General features: G+C 44.9%; 1 long non-coding RNA gene across 1 annotated transcript in view; it reads left to right on the forward strand.

Annotated features, from left to right (window-relative positions):
- The window catches only part of LOC132709655 (uncharacterized), a 49,915-nt gene extending 33,290 nt beyond the window's left edge, over positions 1–16,625 (forward strand). Inside the window, exon 2 of the long non-coding RNA XR_009620634.2 lies at positions 15,603–16,625. This is a non-coding gene — a long non-coding RNA (uncharacterized LOC132709655). The remainder of the gene's footprint in view (positions 1–15,602) is intronic.
- Positions 16,626–22,220: the final 5,595 nt, after the last annotated feature.

The raw sequence follows: 22,220 nt of genomic DNA on the forward strand, positions 1-22,220 counted from the left end.
TTTTTAGGGTCTATGGAAATTCTCCAACCATCCAGGTCGTGGTTGTCCTAAAGAAGTTTTTCATACTTGTTCAGTTCATACATAACCGAACAAACTTCTTGGATGAGAAGTGAAACATTTTCAAAGAAGGGGAGGGGGAGCCAAGAAATATATATATATATTTATATATATTGGGTTATTTTTAGGGGTTTTATGCTATATTGGATGGTTCTTGAAGCTTTAGACGGATGGCTGTGAGCCACTCCAGGTTTGAATGAAAGGCATGAATGAAAGGCATGAATGAATGAATGAATGAATGAATGAATGAATGAATGAATGAATGAATGAGATTGTATTGTAAACCTACAACACACAAAGAAATCAAAGCTGCCCAATAAAATAAACTGGAGCTGTTGTTTCATTATTTCAAAACAGACCTCAAGCTAACTCTGTCTCTGAGCACCATCCCGGATTTGCTCCAAGGAATATTCCATTTCTTCTCAATATCTTCTTATATCCTATTCTAACCATAGCTGTCTTATCCCTCACGGGTTCCCAAAGCCCAGGAAAGCCGGGAAATTAGAGAGGGTCCTAATTTTTTTACCCATCCACTCCCATCCATTCTTAGAGCTGTTTTGTGCCCGGGTTCACACAACGGAAAGTCCTCCCACTTATGACTGCATGACTGTAACTTTGTTGCTGGTATCCTTATGATTTATATTGATTGTTTCCTAGTATGATTTGATTGCTTATTTGTACCCTATGACTATCATTAAGTATTGTACCTTATGATTCTTGACAAATGTATCTTGTCTTTTTATGTACACAGAGAGCTTATGCACCAAAGACAAATTCCTTGTGTGTCCAATTACACTTGGCCAATAAAGAATTCTATTCTATTCTATTCTATTCTATTCTATTCTATTCTATTCTATTCTATTCTATTCTATTCTATTCTATTCTACTCTACTCTACTCTACTCTACTCTACTCTACTCTACTCTACTCTACTCTTCTACTCTACTCTACTCTACTCTACTCTACTCTACTCTACTCTACTCTACTCTATATTCTATTTACTCTATATTCTACTCTACTCTACTCTACTCTACTCTACTCTACTCTACTCTACTCTACTCTACTCTATTCTACACTGGGCCCTTTCATGTTGATTAGAATTAATACTTCACGCTGAGCAGATTTGCAAACAATAGATTCTTGGGTTCATTTACGATCAAGGAACTGTGACAAAGGAGTCAGGTTCCGTGGTTGTATGAATGAAACCCACCTCTCTCTTAAGGTATACATCATAGAACATAGAATAATAGAGTTGGAAGGGACCTTGGAAGTCTTCTAGTCCAACTTCCTTCTTGAGCAGGAGACCTTATACCATTTCAGACAAGTAGTTGCCCAATCTCTTCTTAAAAGCCTACAGTGATAGAGCACCCACAACTTCTGAAGGTAAACCATTCCACTGTTCTCATGGTCAGGAAATTTCTCCCTTAGTTCTAGGTTGCTTCTCTCCTTGGCTAGTTTCCATCCATTGTTTCTTGTCTTGCGTTCTGGTGCTTTGGAGAATAGCTTGACTCCCTCTTCTTTGGGGCAGCCCCTGAGATATGGGAAGACTGCTATCATGTCTCTCCTAGTCCTTCTTTTCATAACATCAAAAGAGAGGAAGGTTGAGATCTTGGTTTCTATTACCTCTGAGAGGCAACTCTACCTGGAGACAACTCTGCTGAAGTGACAAATCTTATGGAAAGTTAAAGCAGCCACAAGAAAAAGGCAACTAGTAGGAACTGGTCTCTCTCTCTCTCCCTCTCCCTCCCTCCCCCTCTCTCTCTCTCTCTCTCTCTCTCTCTCTCTCTCTGTGTGTGTGTGTGTGTGTGTGTTTTAATTTTCTCTTGGACTAAACCAGCTTCTTGGATGTTCTGCTAAGTAAGAGCAGCCGAGAAAATGAATCTAATGTAATTAAGAGTGGCGATAAAAGTACACTCAGATAATGCAGTGTGCCTTCGTTGTAATCAAAGGCTTCATATTGAGAATTCTTTCAGGGCTCACTCAATGGGCTTTCTCTCGCCAAGGCTTAAATATAGCCAGAAGACTGCATTCACACAACAAACAGAACTGGATGGTAAATTAAGTCATCTCTTCTCCCCCACCACCTTTCACACAAGCTTCCGTGAGACAGATGGACGGAGGGATGGATGGATCATGTGCCATCGAATCCAAAGTAGAAACATTCACACAATGGGGTCCAAGCAACAGTCCAAACAACAGTTAAGAGGCTGTGCTTATCTTTCACACGGTGGCCAGACCCTCTCCACAATGTGGAGATGTCAGAATGGCTACATTCCCACCACTGGCTTCACCCGGTTTGTCATTTAACCTGAAAACAGTAGGATGGTGAAGTAGGTTGACTCACCCAACCTGCTAAGCTATGCATCTCTGCAAAGCCACCAAGAAAGAGAATAACCAACCAGGCAGTTTTGTTTATTTAGAATAGAATAGAATAGAATAGAATAGAATAGAATAGAATAGAATAGAATAGAATAGAATAGAATAGAATAGAATAGCATAGCATAGCATAGCATAGCATAGCATAGAATAACAGAGTTGGAAGGGACCTTGGAGGTCTTCTAGTCCACCCCCCTGCTTAGGCAGGAAACCCTACACCACTTCAGACAGATGGTTATCCAACCTCTTCTTAAAAATCTTCCAGTCTTGGAGCATTTACAACTTCTGGAGGCAAGTAGTTCCATTGGTTGATTGTTCCAAGTGTCATGAAATTTCTCCTTAGTTCTAGGTTGCTTCTCTCCTTGATGAGTTTCCACCCATTGCTTCTTGTCCTGCCTTCAGGTTCTTCTTTGGAGAACAGGTTGACCCCCTCTTCTTTGGGGCAGCCTCTGAGATATTGGGACACTGCTATCATGTCTCCCCTAGTCCTCCTTTTCATCAGACTGGACTAGACATACCCAATTCCGGCAACCCTTCTTTATAACTTCCCACCTTCAGGATTCTGATTCCAGAATAAGAATATTCTGGATATTTGTGCCATGCACAGTATGTGTATGTACAGGAGTCCGAGATCCTTGGAAAATACAGCTCCCTGCAGAGATCAAGAGCTGTGTTCTTTTGCAGGCCAGCCAGTTCTCTGGGTGACCCCTCCTTTTTCTTCTCCAAGTTCATTCCGCTTGATCGATGGCAGAGGTCACTCGGTCCACAATTAGGTCAATAAAATCAATGTTTATTCCTCTGTTGGGCCTGAAAGCTCATAAATTCTTCTCCCAGATTAGCTGAGCAGGAGGAAGGGAGTAGAAGTGGCTGTCTCCTTTAACCCTCCTCCTCCCCCCCCACCACTTTCCATTTAATACAAAAATAATCCACTAGCAGTGATTTCTCTTGAGTGCACCCAACATTCGCTACGGGAGGCGTACCCACAACCTCCTTATCCTCCTTATTTCATTAACTTATTATTTTTTCCCCCAGTTTGTGCAATAAAGTAAAACATACCTTAACTAGTTGGGGTAGGTTTGCACAACAAACTAAGTAAGCCACAAAGCCAGACGTCCCAATGAAATTACAACTTGAAGTTTCAGCATCACGTATTTTGGGGAAACGTAAGAGTTGGAGGCGAGCTACTTCACACTTTCCAGAACTCTTAAAGTGAGAGAAAAGCAGAGAGTTGGGGTACTAGCCCGTTGATCAACCTGGGCACTGATTCTCAGAATTCTCCAGTCAGAATTGGTTTTCCTTTTTTATTTTAAAAAAAATGCATTAATTTTCTTCTTTTTATATATATTTCTTTGTTCCGTAGATGTGTAAGTTCTACTGATGTACTTTCATAAAATTATTGGGGTGGGGTGGGGGGAAACCCAGCATTCTCCAGCCAGATTGGTCATCCCTGAGACTTCTGGGAGCTGAAGTCCACACATTTGGAAGTTGCAAAGATTGGGAAATATTTCGTGGTTAGTGTAAACCCGTAGTAAGTCTAGAAAGCATATTATTCCCAAGGTGCCTTCATGGTTTGGTTTTGTTTTTTCCTCCAAGACTGTTTAATCACTATAAAACCGCAAACTGGTTCCACTTAATTCAGAGGAGTATATTTCAATAAACAGGGATAAGGTTGAATCTTGAATCCTGAATTCTTTATACTACAAGTAGTTGAGGCTCTCCATAACTTGATCAGTAATTTCCCAGCGTTTTTTCCTCCCTTTATCCTATGTTTGTATTTTACTGCTGTATTAGAATTTTAGAATACTATAATCTTAAAACTTTTGGCTTATAAAACTTATAACGTCTTTATACTTATAGACAAGTAAGCAAGATCTCAGAAGTTAGTTAATTTTCCTTTTACTATTTATCCTTCTACCTTATCCTACTATTATTCTATTTTACTATTATCCTTCTCATCTTTCCTATTACTTTCTCCTATTGGTATCTTATGATTATATTACTTCGTTGTTTTGCATGTACACTGAGAGCTTCTGTTCCGGAGACAAATTTCTTGTGTGTCTAATCACTTTGGCCAATAAAGAATGTTTTTTCCCCCCCTCTTGCTCCATAACCCCTAAGTTAAATGTAATAAGACAGGCTAATTTTCTGCATAGACTAGCATGGGATGTGAAGTCTTGATTTCAAATACTATGTGCCAACAAGTTGATGCCAACTATTAACAGCCAGAAAAAAAATCCACCATGAAACTCATATAAAAACTGCAGGAGCCCATAAAAAAAATCACCTGGTGATATCCTTAATTCAAGGTCTGCAAAAGCCTTCAGGTATCTGAATCTAATCCGAGCTTTCTTTAATACAACAAAGTGATCTCCATTTTTCACCTTAAGCTTCCAGGAAAAGGAGAGAGAGAGAGGGGGGGGGAGAGAGAGAGAGAGAGAGAGAGGGAGGGAGAGGGAGAGGGAGAGAGAAACAAAAGAGAAGTTTGAAGAAATTAAATCATTTAAGAAATTAAATCATGGATGGAAACGGGATGATGAAGACGGGGTTAATGTTTGCAAAGAGATGCCACCCTTGGAAGTTGCCAAGGAGAGGGAAAATAAATGCATACATAGGGAGGGAAGGGAGGACAGGGGGACATCGGCAGACAGTTTGGTCTAGTGGTTAAGACGCTGGACTTGGAGCAGGGAGCCCTGAGTTCTAGTCCTGCTTTGGTGGACACAGGAGTCAATGTCTATGGAGATTCTCGGTCATCCAGGAATCACCTGGATTTTCACCTCTCATCCAAGAAGTTTCTTCAGCTCTGATCATAGAATAGAATAAAATTCTTTATCGGCCAAACGTGATTGGACACCCAAGGCATTTGTCTGCCCAGATTCCCTACCATCCGGTCAGAGCGGAAGAAGCTTCTTGGATGAGAAGTGAAACATCTTCAAAGAAAAAAAAACACACAAGAAAGTCCTCTTGAAGAAAAAAAAAAGCATTTTGGGACGAATCAATGGGGTGACTTTCGACCAGTTTTTTTTTTTCTAACAGTTTAGGACAGGGTTGTGCAATCTGGGGCTCTGGAGCCACATGTGGCTCTTTCACCCCTCTGCTGCGGCTCCCTGTCGCTCAAAATATGAGTCACAACCACCAATGTGCGACACCCGCCCGGTAGGTGATTTATTGAGCTTTTCAACAAATCGTGTTTTTTTTTTTTTCGGAGTTCAAAATGTTTGTGTTGCATGGAGAAATAAAAATGTGTTTTCTCTGTAGCAGGTCATTGATTTCATAAATGCAACACGCTATCGTTTTTTTTTTTAATACATAGCATAAAGGTAAAAACAAACAAACACCATATATGCAGTATTATGTTCATTTTAGAGGTCAAAAGGGTTTTGTGGCTCCCGGTGTTTTCTTTTCGGTGGGTAACGGCTCCAAATGGCTCTTTTGAGTGTTTAAGGTTGCCGATCCCTGGCCTAGGACGAAGAAGGTCAGAGCAAATAAGCCGCGCCCCCAAATTGTTGCCCCCCCTCCCCAAACTACAGAGACTTAACTAGGCGATCCCCAAGAGTTAGGAACGACTTAAAAACACCCCTCCTTCCCGCAAAAGCGGTGGCGGCCAGCAGTTTTCTCAAGGTTTGATCATTGGCATTTATTAATCGGTGCCCAGGTAGATGATTCGGAGGGGAGCGAATTAAACCGAATGGCTTCACCGGGCCATTTTTAAAAGCGAGCGGTTGCATTCACACGTGTTAAGCGTTCGTTTGGGGGGGGGGGTTGGAGGTTGGTTGTGATTTATGCAGGCTCGTGAATTGATCTGGTTCCGTGGATGCACTTTCCTGCAAGATTGACGGGGAGAGCTGCGGTCTAACACAAATGCTGACTTTGAAATATTTGTGCATTTCATATTTAGGGCATGGCGACCTTGATACATCGGGGGCAGGAAGGAAAAAAAAAATCTGATTTTTCCGCGATTATTTTAACAGGGGAACCAACCCTTCCTTGCTTCCCTTGGGTATTATATTCCGCTTCGGCCACTTTCTCTCCAGGTTTTCGGTTAGAAATAATTACAATAACATTTCAAAGCCCCAAACCTCTCGGTTAAATTCTGGAGTTTCAGTTCTTCTTGTCATCATGACGTTGACCATCAGGACTCAATGAATCATTAATATTTATTCGGCTGGGGATGATGGGAGTGGATATCCACTTCTTCCGGAAGACACCAGGTTTGAGAGAGAAGAGGCGTGATGATATTTCCAGTTTCTTCCTGTTTTAATTTCTATTTCCATGCCTGCACAATGAAGAGAGCAAACTCTCTGGATGGAGCTTTGGAAAGGGAGAAAATACCCTTTTGGTGGTAGTCCGAAAAGAAGAGCGATGCAAGCGGGCAACGGGGAGAGCCGGGAGCTGGAGTGAGCCCCGGGGGGGGGCGGGGGGGAACCTCGGGAGCCAACCTGGAGAAGGATGAAAGACGCAAAAGAGAGCAAAGCGTCCACTTCATGGCCCCCCCAAATGCCAAAGAGTTGGCCTGAAGATGCTGATGGTGGGAAGGTTAGAAGGGGAGAGAGACCCTAGCTGCAATCAGATCAGCTACCTGGCTTTTAATTTTGTTTGGAAGATACCTGGAAAATTAAAAGGAAGGGTGAAATTCGGAGAAAATTACAGGGAAGAAAATGAAGGATAGAAAGTAGGTAGGAAAAGGGAAGGAAGGAAGGAAGGAGGGCGGGAAAGGAGAGAAAGCGAGGGGGTTGGAGGGAGGGAGAAAGTAGGAAGGAAATTAAGGAAGGAAGGAAAGTAAGAAGGAAGGAAATTAAAGAGAAGAAATTAGGAAAAAGAAGGAAGGAAGGAAGGAAATTAAAGAGAGAAAGGAGAAGAAGAGGGAGGGCTGAAGGAAGGGAGTAAGCAGGAAGGAAATAAAGGCAGGGAAATAAAGAAATGGAAGGAAGAAAGGAAGGAAGGAGAGAAAGAAAGGAGAAGAAGGCAGAGAGTTGGAGGGAGGGAGAAAGTAGGAAGGAAATTAAGGAAGGAAATTAAAGAGAAGAGATTAGGAAAAAGGAAGGAAGGAAATTAAAGAGAGGAAGGAGAAGAAGAGAGAGGGCTGAAGGAAGGGAGTAAGCAGGAAGGAAATAAAGGCAGGGATTTAAAGAAATGGAAGGAAGGAAGGAAGGAAGGAAGGAAGGAAGAAGAGAAAAAGAGAAGAAGGCAGAGGTTGGAGGGAGGGAGAAAGTAGGAAGGAAATTAAGGAAGAAAATTAAAGAGAAGAAATTAGGAAAAAGGAAGGAAGGAAGGAAATTAAAGAGAGAAAAAAAGAAGAAGTGAGAGGGCTCAAGGGAGGGAGTAAGCAGTAAGGAAATAAAGGCAGGGATTTAAAGAAAAGGAAGGAAGGAAGGAGAGAAAGAAAAGAGAAGGCGGCAGAGGGTTGAAGGGAGGGAGAAAGTAGGAAGGAAATTAAGGAAGGAAATTAAAGAGAAGAAATTAGGAAAAAGGAAGGAAGGAAATTAAAGAGAGAAAGGAGAAGAAGTGAGAGGGCTCAAGGGAGGGAGTAAGCAATAAGGAAATAAAGGCAGGGATTTAAAGAAAAGGAAGGAAGGAAGGAAGGAAGGAAGGAAGGAAGAAAGAGGGGGAAAGGAAAAGAATTTAGAGGGCTGTGCAGGGAGGGAGAAAGTAGGAAAGATAAAGAAGGAAGGAAATTAAAGAGCGGAAGGAAAGATGGGGGCGCGGGTCGTAATTAAAGCAATCAAAGAGGGGGAGGGGGGAAGGAAAGAAGGAAAAAGAGGAAAGAGGAAAGAAACGGAGCCAGGGAGCCTCGGTTTTTCGTTCAGGCGAGGCTCTGGCAATCCGCGCGGATCTGTCACTTAACCTGCCGCGCTGCTCCTCTCGTTTGAGCATTAAATTAATGCGTCCATTAAATCACGGCCCCTAGAAAAAGCAAACTCTCCACTCGGCTTTCTCCCCCGGGAGAAATGGTGTTTTCTTTCTCTCTCTCTCTCTCTCTCTCTCCCTCCCTCCCTCCCTCCCTCCCTCCCTCCCTCCCTCTCTCTCTCTCTCTCTCTCTCTCTCTCTCTCTCTCTTTTTTTTCCCAAGCAGGATTAAATATCTCAGCCTGACAAGTTACGAGATAAATTGAAATTAATTAGGCGTTGCTCTCGCTCGGTGGTTCGGTGGCGGTTGGAAGGGAGGCGAGGCCACGGGTCGCCGCCGCAGCCGCAGCCTGGCTGTCCGGGAGCCAGGTCGGGGTTTGAGCTGATCGACCTGCAGAGCAGGTAATATCAAAGCGAGTTTGGTGTGGAAGGTGTTTGGAGGGTGGGGGAGGCGTCAATTCGCCAAGCCCTTTTCTCCCTCTCTCCTTTCCCAGGAAACGGGGACTTCTCCTGGTGGCCACGGTCGCCCAGGAGTAAACAACGCGCTGCCTTCCTCCGCTCAGGAAGCTTTTTTTTTTTTTTAATTTGATTTATATGCCGCCCTTCTCTGGAGACTCAGGGCGGCTTACAATGCGTTAAGCAATAGCCTTCATACTTTTGTATATTTATACAAAGTCAGCTTATTGCCCCCACAATCTAGGTCCTCAATTTACCTACCTTAGAAAGGATGGAAGGCTGAGTCAACCTTGAGCCTGGTGAGATTCGAACCTGCAGAAATTGCAGGCAGCTGGACTTAATAACAGGGTGCACTAAACCACTGTACTACCAAGGCTCTTTAAACCTTGAGCTGCGTTTTACCATCAGGAGGACCTGTCAGGAAGGCAAGGAGAACGGTCAAAGATTCGGCTTGAAAATTTATTTATTTTTTAATTTTGATTTATATGCCGCCCTTCTCCGGAGACTCAGGGCGGCTTACAATGCGTTAAGCAATAGCCTTCATATTTTTGTATATTTATACAAAGTCAGCTTATTGCCCCCACAAACTGGGTCCTCATTTAACCTACCTTAGAAAGGATGGAAGGCTGAGTCAACCTTGAGTCTGGCGAGATTCGAACCTGCAGTAATTGCAGGCACCTGTGTTAATAACAGGGTGCTTTAAACCACTGTACTACCAAGGCTCATTTTATTTATTTTATTTTATTTATATACCGCCCTTCTCCAACAGGACTCAGGGCAGTGAACAGCCAAGATAAAACATAACATATAAAATTTAAAAGCAGTTTAAAAGACATTAAATAATTTTGGCCCTCAATTTAAAACAACCCAATTAAAACCAATTACAAATTAACACCGAAAGGATGGGATCAAGCCAGCCTGGCTAGATGAAATAGATGTGTTTTTAGGGCCCGACGAAAAGTCCGGAGGTCTGGTATCGTGGGTATCTCTGGATAATGGATATTGCGGTGTTTGTGTGTGTATATCTGCGCGTGGAGAGATAAAACAACCAGGGGAAGAGAGAATGGAGTGGGAAGGGAGGGAGGGAGGAAGGAGGGAAGGAGGGAAGAAAGTAGGAAGGAGGAGAAGGAGAAGGAAGAGGAAGGAAGGTTGATAAGGGAAGAAAGACAAGGAGGGAGGGAGGGAAGGAAGGAAGGAAGCAAAGAAGGAGAGACTGATGGAGGTAGGGAGTAGGAGGAAGGAAAAGGAGAAGGAAGAGGGGGGAAGAGAGGGAGGGAAGGAAGGAAGGAGAGACTGATGGAGTTAGGGAGTAGGAAAGAGGAAAAAGAGGAAGGAAGGTGGAGAAGAGAGGAAGGACAAAGAGAGGAAGAGGAAGGGAAGGGGGAGGGAGGCGAGGAGAGACTGATGGAGTTAGGGAGTAGGAGGAAGGAAAAGGAGAAGGAAGAGGAAAGAAGGTGGAGAAGAGAGGGAGGACAAAGAGGGAGGGAGGGAAGGAAGGAGAGACTGATGGAGGTAGGGAGTAGGAAAGAGGAAAAAGAGGAAGAGGAAGGAAGGTGGAGAAGAGAGGAAAGAGAAAGAGAGGAAGAGGGAGGGAGGGAGGGAGGGAAGGGAAGGGAGTTTGGATCAAAGTGAAGAGAAAACATTGTGTGTGAAAGGGAATGGAATGGATTGACTCTGGAAAGGCCATGCCTCCAATTCTGGAGATGACAGCCCCTCCCCCCTTCACCATAGAAGCTCATTTCCAGAACCTTCCATCCTGTTGAGATGGAAAGACTCCTTAGCAGGGTTTGCTGATAGAGGATTTCCAAGGACCTTGGATGAGACTCCTCAGTTCCCCTTTGGCCTTCTCAGCTGAGAGAACTTACAGAAATAAATGGATAAGAAGATAGAGAGATGCCAAAATATGGAAATACCTGGATCTTCCAAGCTGCTTGGGTTGAAATTCCCATCATCTCTCACGGTTGACCCATCTGGCTAATGCTAATGGCAGCCAACTGAGAGGACGCCTTGAGTAGGACGATGGAGAAGAACGATGAGAGGCCAGCATGAGATAAAGAAGGAAATAAAATAAGAAGCCCAAGAAGACATCTATTCCCATTTTAGCAGAACATCTTCCACAGCTCTTTTTACCTGCAAGGTGAACATCCTTGTCTTTGAGGATTGAGGTGTGATAGTACTGGATCCCAGATCTGGGGGCAAAAAACCGGTGTCTTTTGGCTGCCATCTAGCATCTACTTGGACTTCTGCAGCCCAGATCTGGTAGATCTCCAGAACCACATCGTTCCTTTAATTCAGGACAAAGAACACCTCCCATCATATGAATATGATGTATGTATGGAATGGTTAGGAATGGTGCCTTCCATAGTTATATCAGCCAATTTGTCTACTTTGATGAGAGGAAGGAAGGAAGAAAGGAAGGGAAGAAGGAAGGGTCAAGAAAAAGGAGGGAATGATTAAGGAAGATAGGATCAAGAAAAGGAAGGAAGGCTCAAAAAAGAAGGAAGGAAGGATCAAGAAAAAGAAGGAAGGAAGGAAGGAAGAAGGAAAAAAGGATCAAAAAAGAAGGAAGGAAGGATCAAGAAAAAGAAAGAAAGAAGGAACAAGAAGAAGGAAGGAAGGAAAGAAAGATCAAGAAAAAGGAGGGAGTGATTAAGGAAGGATCAAGAAAAGGAAGGAAGGATCAAAAAAGAAGGAAGGAAGGATAAAGAAAAAGAAAGAAGGAAGAAAGAAAGAAAGGAACAAGAAGAAGGAAGGAAAGATCAAGAAGAAGGAAGGAAGGAAAGAAGGAAGGAAAGAAGGAAGGAAGGATCAAGAAAAGGAAGAAAGGATCAAAAAAGAAGGAAGGAAGGATAAAGAAAAAGAAAGAAGGAAGGAAGGAACAAGAAGAAGGAAGGAAAGATCAAGAAGAAGGAAGGAAGGAAAGAAAAAAGGAAGGAAGGAAGGATCAAAAAAGAAGGAAGGAAGGATCAAGAAAAAGAAAGAAGGAAGGAACAAGAAGTAGGAAGGAAAGATCAAGAAGAAAGAAGAAAGGAAGGAATAAAGGAACGAAGGAAGGAATGAAGGCTCAAGAAAAAGAGCAGAGGGAAAGTGGGAGGAAGGAAAGAAGTAAGTAAGGACAGATGGATGGCTCAAGAAAAAAGAAGGAAGGATTAAGAAAAAAAGGAGTGAAGGAGTGAGGGAAGAAAAAAAGAAAGAGAGTGAGAGCAAGCCTACTGCAGTGGATTTTTTAAAAACAACAACAAGAAGGAGCTTAAGGGGGAAAGTCATTTGTTTGGGGTTAACAACGGGGTGGACTTTCGTAGAAACCCCATAATCCACAGGAAGCTTTCCTTAAAAGGGAGGGTTCTAGTGGCAGGGCCGGAGAGCCGTTTTTGTTGGGAGGCTGGAATGCCTCACCTGTGCCCTCCAGGTGAGACTGCCAAAGCCCTTCTAGGGGCTTCTGAAATGACCAGGGGAGACAGGTAGTCTAGGTGAAAGGAGCAGGTTAACTTGGAAAGACCCTCTGGGCAAGGAGAGATCCAGCAGATATGCACGTCTCTCTCTCTCTCTCTCTCTTTCTTTCTTCTCTCTCTTCTCCTTTCTTCTCTTTCTTTTTCTTCTCTTTCTCTCTCACTTTTCTCTCTCTCTTTCTTCTCTCTCTCCTCTCTCTCTCCTTTTTCTTCTCTCTCTCTCCTCTCTCTCTCTTCTCCTTTCTCTTTTCTTTCTTTTTCTTCTCTTTCTCTCTCACTTTTCTCTCTCTCTTTCTTCTCTCTCTCTTTCTTTCTTCTCTCTCTCTTCTCCTTTCTTCTCTTTCTTTTTCTTCTTTTTCTCTCTCACTTTTTTCTCTCTTTCTTCTCTCTTTCTCTTCTCTCTCTTCTCCTTTTCTTCTTTCTCTTTCTTCTCCTCTCTCTCTCCTCTCTCTCTCTTTCCTTTCCCTTTCTTCTCTCTCTCTCTCTTCTCCTTTCTTCTTTCTTTCTTTTTCTTCTCTCTCTCCCTCACTTTCTTCTCTCTCCCTCTCTTTCTCTTTCCTTTCTCTTCTCCCTCTCTCCCTCTCTTCTCCTTTCTTCTTTCTTTCTTTTTCTTCTCTCTCTCTCCCTCACTTTCTTCTCTCTCCCTCTCTCCTTCTTCCCCACTCTGTCTCCTCTCTCCTTCTTCTCTCTCCTTCTTCTCTCTCTCTCTCTTTCTCCTCCTGTTCCCAACTCTAGTTTTTTTTCTTTTGACCATCACTGATGCCCTTTGCTGCTGTCTGTCTGTCTGTCTCCCTCTCTCCCCCCCTCTCTCTCTCCTTCCCTCTCCTCCTGTTCCCAACTCCAGTTTTTTTTTCTTTTGACCCTTACTTGTGCCCCTTGCTTCTCCTCGGAAAGCTAGAGTTCCACCTTCCCATCAACTCCTGTCCTTCTTAGTAGCACAACGACACCTGAGGCTGGAAGATCTCCTGAACTTGCAGCCACTTGGCCCTCAAGCCAACCTCAATGAGTCTGCCACTTGGTGGGGGGAAGGAAAGGCGGGGGGTGGGGGGGGGCTGGCTTCCCCGCCTCTCTTCTCCACCCTTGTTGACAGATGTTATCCAGATGCCCCAGGAATTCGGGCTAGGAAAATCACCTTTTTCATGACGGGGGGGAAAGGAAGGAAGAGATGAATGGATTCTCCTCACCCCTAAGGGCCCGCTACGCACCGCCTCTCCAGCTTGTAGCAACGCGCCTATCTGGCCTCCACTCTGGTTTTTCGGAGCCTGGGGCTCTCCAGCTCATGCCTGAAAAAGATCCCGCAATTTTTTTCCCAGTCTTTTAGACCCAGGAGAGACTCATGAGAAAATGCACAAGGCAAGAGCTGATGGAATGAGAGACAGGGATTTTGCCGGCTGCAGATTCGTCCCTGGAGTGGATTCCATATGGACTTTCTCCAGGAAAAAAAAAAAATCTTGTTTAACTGCTGTTTAACTGAGCCATGGTTATTCTCCATTCCGTTCTCGCTACACTACACATACACGTTTCTTTTTATTTATTTATTTAAAGTTTTTTTAAATTTTTTAATAAAAATGCCCAATCAATGGGTGAACAGGTGTGGCACCTGGGCGCCAGGCGTGAAATCCAGCAGGTTCTGACAGGTTCTGGAGAACCGGTAGCGGAAATTTTGAGCAGTTCGGAGAACAGGCAAATATCATCTCTGGCTGGCCCCAGAGTGGGGTTGGGAATGAAGATTTTGCAATATCCTTCCCCCAGGAGTGGGGAGGGAATGGGGATTTTGCAGTATCCTTCCCCTGCCGCGCCCACCAAGCCGCGCCCACAGAACTGGTAGGGAAAAATTTCACCCCTGCTGGGCGCCATACATTCCAGTACAAACAAAACTGATCAGATTGAACATTATTATTACATTATTACATTCAATCAACTCATGAAATTCCCATATCAATGTTGTTAGTTGCGAAGTCGTGTCTGACCCATTGCGACCCCCCCAGGGACAATGTTCCTCCAGGCCTTCCTGTCCTCCACCATCCTCTGGAGTCCACGGCGAGTTGTCCTAGAACAGGGGTTTGGCAACCTTAAACACTCAAAGAGCCATTTGGACCCATTTCCCACAGAAAAGAAAACACCGGGAGCCACAAAACCCTTCCCGTGTCTGACTATTTCTTGAGCGGCCACAAAACTAGGATAGGTAGTTGAATTAAACATTCTGTTTTCTTCTGAAACTTTTATTTTCTTGGGTTTATCCATGCTTGGCATACCGGGAGTCGAAAAGCTCAATAAATTGCATGTTGGCAGGTGTCGCACACTGGCGGTTGTCACACATATTTTGAGCGACAGGGAGCCGCAGCAGAGGGGTGAAAGAGCCACATGTGGCTCTAGAACCGCAGGTTGCTGACCCCTGTCCTAGAAGGCCCATTCAGAATGCCTAGGTCGATTCTCCATGTCAAAACTCCAGAAACGGTCCTTCAGTCTCCTCTACCTTCCTTGTCAACACAATTGTCTAATTCCCAACCTAAACAGGATATTATGACTTTTTGCATATTTCCTCCCTTCAATGTCCGTGGAATTAATCAGTGGAACGACCTGCCTCCAGAATTTGTGAATGCTCCAACACTGGAAGTTTTTAAGAAGATGGTGGATAACCATTTGTCTGAAGAGGTGTAGGGTTTCTAGCCTAAGCAGGAGGTTGGACTAGAGGACCTCGAAGGTCCCTTCCAACTCTGTTATTCTGTTATTCTGTTACTAGCTGGATGACCCGTGCTTTGCTACAAAACTATGTGCTCGGGCTTGATAAATTGACACTTGCAGCCTGAAACTTAATGTAGAATGTGTAACTCCGTAGCATCAGAGTGTGTTAATATAATGCAACTGTCAGTTGGAACAGAGGGGGAGTAGAATGTCCCAGCCCGCAGCATCCATCGGTATTCATCTGGCTAGCATCCTATCAGTGTGTGAGAGAGTTGAGGGGTATTTGGAAACTCAAACAGTCTTTGCTGTGTGAGCAAGAAGGAGACAGGAAGGAGGCTGGGCCTTGCTTAGCTCAACTGTTCTGCAATAAAACTGCTTGCTTCTGTGAAAGTAAAACTGAAAATGAAACTCCTCTCCTCTGCTTGTGTTTTGCATTGGGAACAGATTTCTTTTGAGATGGGGAGCGGGAGTACAACTCCTTAGCATCAGAGCATGTTAATCATAATAATATAGGAAATACTAATGCTCTGATGGTCATTTTGAAAAATCCTTTCTTAGTGAGCATCTAGAAGCTAAGAGGAACATACGTGGCAAATTTCAAGTTTGTAGGCTTTATGGTCCTGGAGATTTTGTGATTATGGTCTGAGTGGTTTTCGCTTTTATATATATAGATTCTCTAAATTTCGTGAATTTCTAAACTGTTTCTAAAAATTCTCTGCATTCTGTTTGCTTGCTAGAACCACCTTAACGGTTGCTCAGTCTACTCTGCGATCCACCAAAGAATTGAAAATGTTCCTCCAAAGAGTAAAATGAGCTAAGATCGGATTCCGTGATCAAGCAAAGCAAAGGGATCTCTTCGTCCGTGGAGGAAGCCTCCGATTTTGCCAATTCTATTTCTGTAAGCTATTAATTTCCAGAGGATTAGGAATGCTGCCGGTGTATAGTAACGTGCAAACCATTTTCAGATGGAGCTGTTATTCTATTTTTTTTATATATATAAAAAAAGATATTTATTTATGACATGCCGTTCTCATTCATGCTCTCAGGAGCCCAGGTTGATTGTATCTTCGGAACATACTGCCCGTTGCATTTTAAGAACAATACTGTGATTATTCTTAATGCAAAACACATCTCTGTTTCATGGAAAACCATCACCCTCCATCATTTTTTGATAGCCTGTAAACCTCCCAAAAAGTTTATATATGTTGTGATCCGCCAGAGGCCTGCGGAGCTGGCAACAGAGTCGGACAGTGAGGAGGCTGCGGAGGACGATGGGTCAGTCCTGGAGTCTGGGGAAGGTTCAAACAAGGGTTCTGCGTCGGAGGCAGAGAAAGGGCTATCTGGGAGGTACGTGCTGCCTCTGGAGCCTCCAGAGTCGGACCTCAGCGAGGCAGAGGAACAGAGGGAGACTGCTCCCAGTGCGTGCATGCGCAGAGCTGCCAGAAGGCAAGAACAGTTAAAACAAAAGGGGCGACTCGGGAGTAAGGCTTGGAGATGATTAGCCACTCCCATAATACTTAAAAAAGAGGAGCAAAGGCACGTGGGCCTTTGCAGGAAGCAACGTTGTTAATTCTGTTCATTTTAAAGCCTGAAGCTCTGTTTGATTCTGGACTCCGTGTGGCTTTGCCAATGAGGTCTTTGACAGCGTGTCAAGGGAGATCAAGGTGGGTGATTATCCCGAAGGACGCTTTACAACTATTTGGGACTCATCTGTGAATGAACAGAATTCACAGCTTTTGCAATAAAAGAGGTTTTTGGGACTACTCGTGTGTTTTACTGACTCAGGAAGCCTAGGTCAGAGCAATATAGTTCTGCCATGTTTTCCCCAAAATAAGACCTCCCTGGATAATAAGCCCAATTGGGCTTTTAAGTGCATGTGCTAAAAATAAGCCCTCCCCAAAAATATTAAACACATGGGCAGCCGGTCCTCGCCATTTCCTCTGGTTAGAGTTAGGGAGACAGAGCTGGAAATCAGGCAAGACGGCAGGAGAAGCCCCATCTTGCTCCACATGCCCCAAAATAATAACACCACCCCAAAAAATAAGGCCAAGTGACCTGAAGCCTCTTGGGAGTGAAAATGGGCTACAGGGGTGGGGCGAGCTGCAACCCCCCGTGCCCCATTTTGGGCCTAGTAGGCCTCCTTGCACTTACCTGGGAGCTACAATGGGGCACATGAGGACTCCTGGAAGGGGCGGGGCGGGGCGGGGCGGGGCCAACCAGCAATTTAACTACTGGTTCACCTGAACCGGCCCAAACCGGCTGAATCCCACCACTTGTTAAGCCCGAGGACTTCTGAGGAATGGAGTCACCCCTAAATTCACCTGCAAACATAATTTCCACCCTCCGTGGTCTCTTTTCCTTGCTGGTTCTCTGTCCGAACAGGTGGATTTTCACGCCTTGCGGTTTTTTTGTTTTTGTTTTGGTAGGTCAAGTATGAAATTGGGAAACTCAATCCTTCTCTTTTGAGCGTGAAATTTTGGTGGTGGGGGTGGAGGGTGGGGTTTGGCAGAAGGCCTCCTCATTTTGGAAGGTGTGCGTCACTATGCTTGGCATCTTTTCAACAGGAGCCAGTCCAAATTTTTCAGTTGAAAGGGCAACCTATGTGCCCGTTCTTGTCCTGCACCTTCAAAGAGAATTTCTGTCAAGGTCCTTAGCAACCCTGCATTCCCAACTGCCATCTCGCCACCGTCTCTACCTCCGTGCAACTGGACTGAATGTTGTTGTTGTTAGTTGCGAAGTCGTGTCTGACCCATCGCGACCCCCATGGACAACGTTCCTCCAGGCCTTCCTGTCCTCTACCATCCCCCGGAGCAGTGGTGAAATCCAATTTTTTTTACTACTGTGAGCATGGCTTGGTGGGCGTGGCAGGGGAAGGATACTGCAAAATCTCCATTCCCTCCCCACTCCTGGTTAATTGCTTAAAAGCATTGTAAGTCGCCCTGAGTCTCCGGAGAAGGGCAGCATATAAATCAAACTAATAAATAAATAAAATCCTCATTCTCTCCCCACTCCTGGGGGAAGGATATTGCAAAATCCCCATTCCCTCCCCACTCCTGGGAGAAGGACTTTGCAAAATCTCCATTCCCATTCCACTCTGGGGCCAGCCAGAGGTGGTATTTGCCGGTTCTCCGAACTACTCAAAATTTCCGCTGCCAGTTCTCCGAACTTGTCAAAATTTCCGCTACCGGTTCTCCAGAACCTGTCAGAACCTGCTGGAGTTCACCCCTGCCCCGGAGTCCATTTAAACTCATGCCGACTGGTTCATTGACTCCATCCAACCACCTCGTTCTCTGTCATCCCCTTCTTCTTTTGCCCTCAGTCCAGGGGTGAAATCTACTTACCTTCCCGCCCAGTTCGGAAGTGCACACGCATGTCACATGTCCACGTGGACCATCTGCGCACACGCAAACCCTTCTGAGCATGCTCAGAGGGTAAAAAACAGGTTACTTCCTGGTTAAAATCAGGAAGTAATGACGACTGGCCTCGCACCGCCATCGCTACCGGTTCTCTGAACCACCGGCCACCATCGCTACCAGTTCAGACGAACCGGTCTGAACCAGGAGCATTTCACCCCTGCCTCAGTCTTTCCCAGACTCTAGATAATAGCCTTCTTCATATATATTTTTTTGTACATAGAAATTTCAGTGCTATTTTAGGTGGGGACATGAAATGCTTCCATACTTAATGCTGGCGGTTCAACCATATACTTTTAAATCCATGTTTCACAATCTCGGCCTCTTTAAAGTTGGTGAGATTCTGAGAATTGAAGTCCACCCAATTTAGATTGAGAAAGATAGATTTAAATACTTCTCCGCACTTCGCAACTCAATGCGCTAGGAGTACCGGACTTGATTAGATTTTTATCAGTTTATTTTGGAAGGCGTGGGTGATGCTATCTTTTTAATTATGCTTCATAAAAGGGACTCGTTGACCTTGTTTGGAATGAGAGTTTCTTGGAAGATAGTGACACCTCCGTCTTCTGCAGGAAATATCTCGACCACATCAGGGTCAACCTCAGAGAAGAAATGAAGATTACCAAAATGAATTATTTTAAATGTGACCGATTTTCTCTCTGTTCTTATTTAGGATGGGACGGTTCTTTGCAGTGATGGGATTCAACATTTTTTATTATAAAATCCCCATTCCCTCCCCAGTCCTGGGTGAAGGATACTGGAAAATCTCCATTCCCACTCCACTCCTGGGGGAAGGATACTGCAAAATCCCCATTCCCTCTCCACTCCTGGGGGAAGGATACTGCAAAATCCCCATTCCCTCCCCACTCCTGGGGCCAACCAGAGGCGGTATTTGCCGGTTCTCCGATACTCAAAATTTCCGCTACCGGTTCTCCAGAACCTGTCAGAACCTGCTGAATAGCACCCCTACCTTGCGGGCCAGATCTAAGCACCCGTGGGCCGGATCCGGCCCTCCGGACTTGAGTTTGACACTTGCTTTCAGCTGGCTTGTTTTCCGCTGGTAATTGCCAAAAAAATCACAGGTCCACGTGATTATATTCGGACTGAAATTCTGTGTGTCTTGCTTTGGAGTCTCGTTCAAGTTAACAAGAAATAAAAATTAGAATTCCTTCCTTCCTTCCCTCCTTCCCCCCTTCCCTCTTTTCTTCCCTTTTTTCTTTCTTTCTTTCTTTCTTTCTTTCTTTCTTTCTTTCTTTCTTTCTTTCTTTCCTTCCTTCCTTCCTTCCTTCCTTCCTTCCTTCCTTCCTTCCTCTCCCTCTCCCTCTCCCTCTCCCTCTCTTTCCCTACCTTCCTTCCCTCTCCCTCTATCCCTACCTCTCTTCCCCTCTCTTCCCCTGCTCCCTCCGTTCCTTCCCCCTCTCCTTCCTTCCTTCCTTCCTTCCTTCCTTCCTTCCTTCCTTCCTTTCTTTCTTTCTTTCTTTCTTTCTTTCTTTCTTTCTTTCCTTCCTTCCTTCCTTCCTTCCTTCCTTCCTTCCTTCCTTCCTTCCTTCCTTCCTTCCTTCTTTCCCTCTCCCTCTCCCTCTTTCCCTTCCTTCCTTCCTTCCTTCCCTCTCCCTCCCTCCCTCCCTCTCCTTCCCTCTCTTTCCTCCCTCTCTCCCTCCCTCCCATTATTTTCCTGCTTTCATATTTCTCTTTGGTCTTTCTCCACCCCCCACCCCCCCGCTTTCCGGCATCCTCCGTTTTAATTCAGACAGCTCCTCCCATTACAAAATGCCCCCCAAAAAGGAGCCTTCCATTAAATTCTGCCCCTCCTTTCTTTTCCATCTTTTCCCAGACCTTCTCTTATCACCTCCTACCCAGTTCCCTCTTCGGCTCCCCATCTGCCCCAATCCTCCAGCTCTGACGACTTCTCTTCCCTGGCATTCCCTGGCAAGGATGTTCTCCTTCCGTGCCTCCATGCCAATACGACTTCCATCTATTTCATCTGAAGAGCGGTCAACGGGGGAGACCCTAACCCTCCCCTTTCTCTCCCCCCACCCAGCCTCATCTAAAGCTAAGGCCAGGCTCTGATTGAATTGCTGTGAACCCCTCCCCCCTCTCTTGTCCACCTCTGTTTTGTCATCGCCCTTGGCCTTTCCCCACAATGTCCTTGGGACACTTGTAAATTTCATTTTGAAAGCTGGCCGGGGGCGGGGGGGGGGGGGCATCAGCTTCTGGCTGCTGCATTTTTACGGATAGAGCACTGAGGCAGTCGATGCCTCTCGGGATTCCAGTCAATGCATCACGTTTGCATCTGAAAGGCTGTTCTATGAAATAAATGAGACTGATTTCCGAGGACATTTATTTGATTTGCCACGGGGGGAAGTGGGAGGAGGAAGGAGGACCCTCGCTCTCAGCCTGGCCGTGAAGAATGAGGCAAAAGTTCACAGGGACATAACAAGAATAAGAGAAGAGAGACCTTGAAGGGTCTCCTAGTCCAACCTCTCGCTCAAGCAGGAGACCCTGGGCCATTTCGCTGTCCAATCTCTTCTGAAAAAAGCCTCCTGTGATGGAGCATCCACAACTTCTGAAGGCAAGCTGTTCCACCCCGGATCAATTGCTCTTCGTTAATTGGTTAACCCACCACTCTTCCGTTTTTGAAAATCCTTGTGGAATCGATTCTTTCTTTCTTCTTTCCCTCCTTCCTTCTCTCTCTCCCTATCATCTTCCTCCCTCCCTCCCTCCCTGTTATGTATCCATGTATGTTTTTCTTTATGCCTCTCTTCGCCTCTTATAGTTCTCCCTCTCTCTCCTCCCCCCCCATGCTCCTGTCCTCTTACTCTCTCTCAACTCCTTCCCACAGTGGGGGTCCCACCCCCCCTCTTTTGATTTAACTCCGCGTGGGGTTGAAATGGGACATCCTCTCCTGGGTTGCCAGAGCTTTTCAATTTAATCTAGTTTAGAGAACTAAAATGTGTGTATCTTTTAAAATAGTTACTGGCTGTCTTATTCACTTTATTTATTTATTTTACAGGATACATACGCCAATCACTCCTAAATGACTCTGGGTAGCTTACAATGTAAAATATGTAAACTTTTAAACTCACCAGCAGAAGGAAACCCCAGAAACTCAAACTGGCAGCCTTAATTGCCCTAAAAAGTCCACTAAAACCTAACACACACACACACACACACACCCCAAATTGTAAGGATTGTCTCACTTTCACAACCCCCCTGAGCGTCCGATGAACATGTCATTGGAAGAGTAATTGAAATAATAACAATGGTTTATTATTTGTGGATCCTGTACTCAGCAAGGGTTTGATTAGGTGTTAGGATACCTTTAACCTTTCTGATTTTGTAATTTTAATAACAGTAACAGGCTGGCTGGCTGGGGGATTCTGGGAGTTGAAGTCCACCTACGTTAAAGTTGCCAAGGGAGAGAATCACTGCCACTGGGTCACTGTTCATTACCCAGTTTCTTAAATTTCTTGTTCGTTTACCACTCCCAGAATTAAATTCAGGATTTTGTAGTGCCCCCAGCTCAGTAAATGCAACCTCTCTTCGCAAACAAAGCGAGCAATTGCCCAATCTTTTTCCAGCATCAGATCAGTCTGAATTAAAGATGTGTATGGTCTTTCTTCCTCTTTCTTCCTCTTCCTCTTCCTCCTTGTCCTCCTCTACCTTTCCTTCCACCTTCCTTCCTCCTTCCTACCTCCTTCCTTCCTTTCTTCCTCCTTCCTTCTTCCTCCCTCCCTTCCTCTTCCTTCCTTCCTCCTTCCTACCTTTCTTCCTCCTTCCTCCTTCCTTCCTCCCTCCCTCCTTCCTTTCTTCCTTCCTTCCTTCTCCTTCCTCCTTCCTCCCTTCCTTCCCCTTCCTTCCTTCCTTCCTTCCTTCCTTCCTTCCTTCCTTCCTTCCTTCCTTCCTTCCTTCCTCCTCCCAAGAAAAACAGAGACAAACACA

This window comes from Pantherophis guttatus, chromosome 17 (assembly GCF_059756535.1).
Source record: "Pantherophis guttatus breed Tessera chromosome 17, ASM5975653v1, whole genome shotgun sequence".
Classification (NCBI taxonomy): Eukaryota; Metazoa; Chordata; class Lepidosauria; order Squamata; family Colubridae; genus Pantherophis; species Pantherophis guttatus.